This window comes from Eptesicus fuscus, chromosome 18 (genome assembly GCF_027574615.1).
Source record: "Eptesicus fuscus isolate TK198812 chromosome 18, DD_ASM_mEF_20220401, whole genome shotgun sequence".
Lineage (NCBI taxonomy): Eukaryota > Metazoa > Chordata > Mammalia > Chiroptera > Vespertilionidae > Eptesicus > Eptesicus fuscus.
This window is the reverse complement of record NC_072490.1, coordinates 50,291,165-50,297,601: the sequence shown is the minus strand read 5'-3', so window position 1 is coordinate 50,297,601 and position 6,437 is coordinate 50,291,165. Positions and strand designations below refer to the sequence as shown.

Here is a 6,437-nt window from a genome sequence, read left to right as displayed (position 1 = left end):
CACGTCATTGGTCTTGGACTGACTTGTTTGGTGTGCGCAACAAGCAATATTTCGCTTTCTGAGAACAAGAAAAATAGGTTTATTTGCATTACGTTTATTAATCTGTGCAGTTATTCAGTGTCTGGTAAGTTAACGTTCAAGAAAAAATATTAATTTTTATTAAAATGTTCTATTATTTTATGTTAATGATTACTCGTTTATTTCAGCCCTTTGTATTCAGCATGTCTCTATCAAAATAAACCTACGTTTCTATGAAAACTGGAGCTTTTGTTTTTTTGCGGCCCACATAAACTTAAACCTTGTTTATTTGGCCCGCGTTAGCCTTTGAGTTTGACAGGCTTGCTCTAGCCTATAGAAGAGTTTTACAAGAGTTTCTTTGAGCCAACATTTTGAGAACGTGCCTGGAAGCAAAATCTCAATAGATTGGGAAAATGCTCTGGAGAGTGGCAGCTTTGTTTGTTTGTTTGTTACAGCACAAGCTTTTTAAAGAGCAGAACACATTTCCCCACATTGTACTCAGTCCAGCAGAGCCCAGGCCGTTGCTCTTACTCATCAGCGAAATTCCAGGCTTTGCCACTTAGCACATTCTCTTGGGCTCTGGTTACCTAATCAGCACGGGAGTTGTTCAAAGAGACATTCTTCTCTTGGCCAAAGGTTTCACGGGCCCAGAGTTTGTGCTGCACGTCAGAGCACTCACAGCTTAGGATGGGCGGCTCGGGGCTCACCTTCTTCAGCTCCGCATAGCGCTTCTCCATGAAGTCCCTGACATTCTGGCTGCCAGGCGAGCCTGGCATAAGTGGATGCGAATCTCTCCTCGACCCAGCTTGGCCCTGATCCCAGGACTAGCCAGGGCCGCCGCCGTCTCTGCTAGTGCAGTTGATTTTACTGCATTTAGAATCAAAGGAGAAAACGTAAGGAAGGTCCATGAAATCCATTGGTGGTAGATTAAGGAGGTGGGAGAAAGCAAGGCAGGGAAATCCCTAAGATTAGACAAAAAGCAAACTGGAAAAACATACTTCTTTTCATTGGTGAGTCCAGGATAGTTAACATTTAACATGTACAGTAAATACAGATGGTATGTGGGCAACAAGGTAACAACGAGGGATTCTGTGGTCTCCTGCTCTGGGCAGGCTACTTGTCTTTGAGGGGTCTGGAAAAGAAGATTACTCTGACATTTCAAAGGTATGTCATCCATGACTTAAGGTCAAGTTTGACGTTTGCTGAGGAAGTGAAAGGCCTGCCCTGGGCTGCCCACTTAGAAATTGTGCTCAGCCCATCTTGTGTGCTTGCTTTTGGTCACCAAATTTGCAAGCCCTGTCATGCTGTCCCCCCGAACTTGTCAGGTTGAGTGTAGGGCCCCCTTTTCACTCACATGCTCAAATTAAATTTAGTTTCAGTTGTTAAAGAAAAAAAAAACCAACGGCCCAATATGGCATCACTTGTGCTAAAAGCTCACGATACCAAATCTAGATTTAATACCTGATCTACTCGAAGTTTCAGCCTCTCCCAGAAACATAACCTATTCAACCCATCTGGAATTTTCTGGTCCAGCACCAGTTAAGGAATCTGTCACATGGGCCCTCTCCTTCCCCCATAGAAAGGAGAGGTACTAAGCATGATCACCACAAAGAAAAGATGTCCCCGCCCAAAGAGAATTCTTTCTTTTCTTTTGTTAACTCCCTTGTCCCACCTTCTCCATGTGAAAACCTTTCATTTCATACATTTCCTGGAAGTGCCCTTCCAGTTGCTAGATGGGGTGCTGCATAATTCATTAATCACTTACTAATGCCAATTAGATCTTCAAATTTACTCACTTGAATATTTTTTAACACAATCAATGGGCCCAAAAGAAGGAAGGAAGGAAGGAAGGAAGGAAGGAAGGAAGGAAGGAAGGAAGGAAGGAAGGAAAGAAGGAAGGAGAGAAGGAGGGAGAGAAGGTAGGAAGGGAGGAAAAGATCCACCTACACACAGGTTTTCATTATCATTTATGGATCCATAAATAAGAGGAAAAATTTATCTTCATCTTCTCACCTATAATAAGAGATCATAATACTTTTCTTTCCTGCCAACATTATGAATGTATAAAAACCGAAGATACTTGCTAGAAAAATCTGACAAGCAGTAAGATTGTTGCGATGTTATGACAACCCTGTGTAAACAATCCTGTCCATTCCCACATCCTGTAGCCCCCCCCCACTCCTAGCTGGAGTTGATGCTAACACTACCATCCCTTCATACAAATCTTATACAGAATAATTGCATCTGACTTTGTAAATGGTTCACACTTCTCCTCCCCTAGCATATCGCTGGTCATTTGGGTTAGACCCCCTGACCCTTCCGCCCTAGAGATAACATCTAGGCCTCAGTGGTATTTCAGCTCCAGGCACAGACAAGCTCACCTCAGGACCAGCAGTATTGAATAATGTCCCCTGCCCTGGTGCCAACCAATCAGTGGAGAGCATGGCACTGAAAGAGCATACTGGAAAGCTGATGAATATTCTTTTGAGAGCCTCACCTAAAATCTCCCCTAAGATTCCTGCTTGCAAGAAAGAGATAAGTACCTCAACAAAAAGGACCCAGCTTACACCTCCCTCAGGAGAGCATGCCAGCACTATTCCCTTTTCCTCCTTCTTCACTCTAAGGGACCTCACAGGACTTGCAACCAGGGGAGCAATGGGCAACGACAGCTCATCCCAGACTAAGCCCTGAACCTGTCTCCAAGGCCCCCTTTTTCTCTGATTTCCCAGTAGCTAAAGCGGCCCAGCCTGGGCTCTCCTGGTGCTTCTTCTATGCTAAGCCCTTCCTTGTTTCTCTGTCCTGAGTGTGCTTTAGTTGTGGCCAATAAATTCTTGCTTGCATAGCTGCATTTTGTCTCTTGACTGAAATCTTTCAAGAAGAACCAAGGTCTCTTCATCTCTCCAGTAATATCACTGCCAGGAAACAGAAGAGGGCACCCTAAGAATATCTAAGCAATGGCAAACATAACTGGAGCATGCTTTTAAATACTGCAATGAATGCTTTCTCTCAAGCATAGGAAAGCAAAGTATGGTCAATTTTGCAACTAAAATTATTCTATGGAGCCACATGATTAAGGTATAAAGGGCAAGAATGTCTAAGTCAGTTTTTGAGAAAAAGGCAAGGCCTAAAATAAAACTTAATATCTGTTGTGGGAGAGAAAAAAAATGTTTCCCTCTACCCTTTTAGGTTCTTGGCTGAGACACCTCTCTGTAATGAGAAACAGAATAACAGGAGAAAGACAAATAGAAATTTAGTATCATATATACACCTCTGTATACATGGGAGATACTCAGGAAAACTGAGTAACTCCCCCAAATGGCCCAAGCCATCACTCTAAATATTATCTGTAGCTAAAGACAAAAGAAGATGTTGGGGGAGCAGTTATGGGAGGTTATCAGATAAAGCAAGGTAAATAAGGGTAAGGTTATTATGCAGATTTAAGTTCTTTCTTTCTCCCATTGATAAGAGTTTCTAGAAATTTAGAGTCCTCCTTCTCTTCTGGTACAGAGTAGGAGACACCATTACAAATGGAGATGTCCCTTTTAAATGTATAAGTCTCTTACAAAAGGGTAACTCCTACTATTTTTAGAGCTTCCCCTGTCTGTTGTTTCTTAAAAATAACTAGATCAAAATAATCAGTATGTCAAAGAGGCATATTTTGGGGGGTGGGTGGGGCAAGATATTCTGCTCTTCGATGCTATTAAAGGTGGTATATTCCCAAATAATAATCTAATTTGATTTTCACAATGGTACAGTAAAAAAGGATGATCAGAATTCATTATGTTTAAACTTAACCAAGGAGGTAAAGGACCTGTACTTGGAAAACTACAGAATGTTGAAAAAAGAGATAGAAGAAGATATAAATAAGTGGAAGAATATAACATGTTCATGGATTGGTAGACTTAACATCATTAAAATGTCCATACTACCCAAGGCAATCTACAGATTCAATACAATCCCTATTAAATTACCAATAGCATATTTCACAGATCTAGAACAAACACTACAAAAATTTATATGGAACCAAAAAAGACCCTAAATAGCCACAGCAATCTTGAGAAAAAAGAACAAAGTTGGAGGGATCACAATACCAGATATCAAGCCATATTACAAAGCCACTGTAATCAAAACAGCCTGGTACTGGCACAAGAACAGGCATATAGATCAATGGAACAGAACAGAGAACCCAGAAATCAATCCAAGCCATTATGCTCAATTAATATTTGCCAAAGGAGGCAAAAGCATACATTGGAGCAGAGACGGTCTCTTCTGAAGAGTTGTAAAATCATAAAAGCCAGCATTTCAGTAAGGGCCTGAGGTCAGTTGAAGACAAGGTCAGTTGAAGACAATTAGAATAAGTCAGCCAAGAACGTTGAGATAGAAACCAGATAGCCATCTATGGCTGGGGGGAACCCATACCAAGAGCTTGTGTATACCTAAAGAAAAATGTTTGTATGTCAACAGACTTAATTGTCTTAATTGTTCCAGGAAGCAGAAAACCACAGTGGAAAGTTACCGGGTTGTAAAATGGAAAGACCCTGCCCCCTAAAGTGTATTTAACCTGTGTTCAAACCCTGCTTCGGGGCCCACAACCTCTGCTCTGTGTTCAGAGTATGTTGTGGGACCGGGCATGCCTGTACCAATAAACCCTTTGCTTTTTGCATGAGAGGCGTCTCTTGGTGCTTTGTGAGTGCGGCCAGCGTTCCGGGCGTTACATCTTCAATAAATGGTGTTGGGAAAATTGGACAGGTACTAGACCACCAACTTACACCATACACAAGAATAAACTCAAAATGGATAAAAGACTTAAATGTAAGTCATGAAACCATAAAAATCCTAGAAGAACCCCTAGGCAGCAAAATCTTAGACATCTCTCTTAGCAATATGTTTGCCAATACATCTCTTAGGGCAAGAGAAACAAAGGAGAAAACAAACAGATGGGACTACATTAAAATAAAAAGCTTCTGCACAGCAAAAGAAACCATCAACAAAATGAAAAGGGAACCCACTGTATGGGTGAACATATTTGCCAATGATACACCTGATAAGGGGTTAATCTCCAAATTATATAAGGAACTTACACAATTCAACACCAGGAAGACAAACAATTGAAAAATGGGCAGAGGACCTAAATAGACACTTCTCCACAGAGGACATACAAATGGCCAAGAGACATATAAAAAAAAATGCTCAAAGTCTCTAATCATCAGAAATATGCAAATTAAAACTACAATTGAGAAGGCAAACCCCTATTTTGTAAAAACTGCTGTTTGGAATTCTCTGCTGTTTGAACTAGACAGCCTCTTATTCTAAAAAAATAACTTTGCTTTCTAGCCTGCTTTAGCCTGCTTGAATAATGAGGAGCATAAATTTAGCTGTCTGACCTTGTAGGTCAAGACTAGGTATGCTCATAATTTTTAGAACTGTGTTTGTTTTCAAAGACAGCAGCGAGATAACCACTAATTGCACAGAGGGCTGGCTCCTTAATAAAAAGGGAAGTTCTGCTTGTAGCTTTGCTTAGAATTTGAATTCATTTTCTCTAAGCCACCGTGGTGAATAAAGTGTATCTCCAAACTCTCCTGCATTGTTTGATTATTCCGGTTCTCTGTAACACAATGAGGTACCACCTCACACCTGCCAGAATGGCTAACGTCAATAAATCAACAAACAAGTGTTGGTGAGGATGTGGAAAAAAGGGAACCCTAGTACACTGCTGGTGAAAATGCAGACTGGTACAACCACAATGGAAAACAGTGTGGAGTTTCCTCAAAAAAATTAAAAATGGAACTGCGATTTGACCCAGTGATCCCACTTCTAAGAATATAACCTAAGAAGCTTGAAACACCATTCAGAAAGTGTATGTGCACTCCTATGGTCATAGCAGCCTTATATACAATAGCTAAGGTCTGGAAACAGCCCAAGTGCCCATAAGTAGATGAGTGGAATACTATGCAGCTGTAAAAAAGAAGGATCTCTTACCCTTTGAGATAGCATGGAGGGACCTGGAGAGTATTATGCTAAGTGAAATATACCAGTCAGAGAAAGACAAATATTACATGATCTCACTTATATGTAGAATTTAATGAACAAAAGAAACAGACAAGTAAAATAGATACAGAGATATGGAAGCATGCAACAGACAGATGATACTCAAAGGGAATGGGGGTGAGTTGGCTGGGAAGGGAAGAGATTAACCGAAGAACTTATATGCATCTATACATAACCCATGGGCACAGACAATAGTGCAGTGAAGGCTTGGGGAGTTGACAGGAGTGGGGGGAGGGGACTTAATGGGGAGGGGAGAGTACACCTGTAATACTTTCTATTATGTCTATTTGATGAATATTAAAATAGATTCAGAGAAGCAAATAATAAAACTCACTTTTATAGAGCCATTTCTATAAGCCGAACGTGTTTAT

At 40.8% G+C, this 6,437-nt stretch overlaps 1 pseudogene; it reads right to left on the bottom strand.

Moving 5' to 3' along the window:
• Positions 1–545: 545 nt before the first annotated feature.
• Positions 546–2,302, bottom strand: LOC103290444 (NADH dehydrogenase [ubiquinone] 1 alpha subcomplex subunit 2-like; annotated as a pseudogene).
• Positions 2,303–6,437: the final 4,135 nt, after the last annotated feature.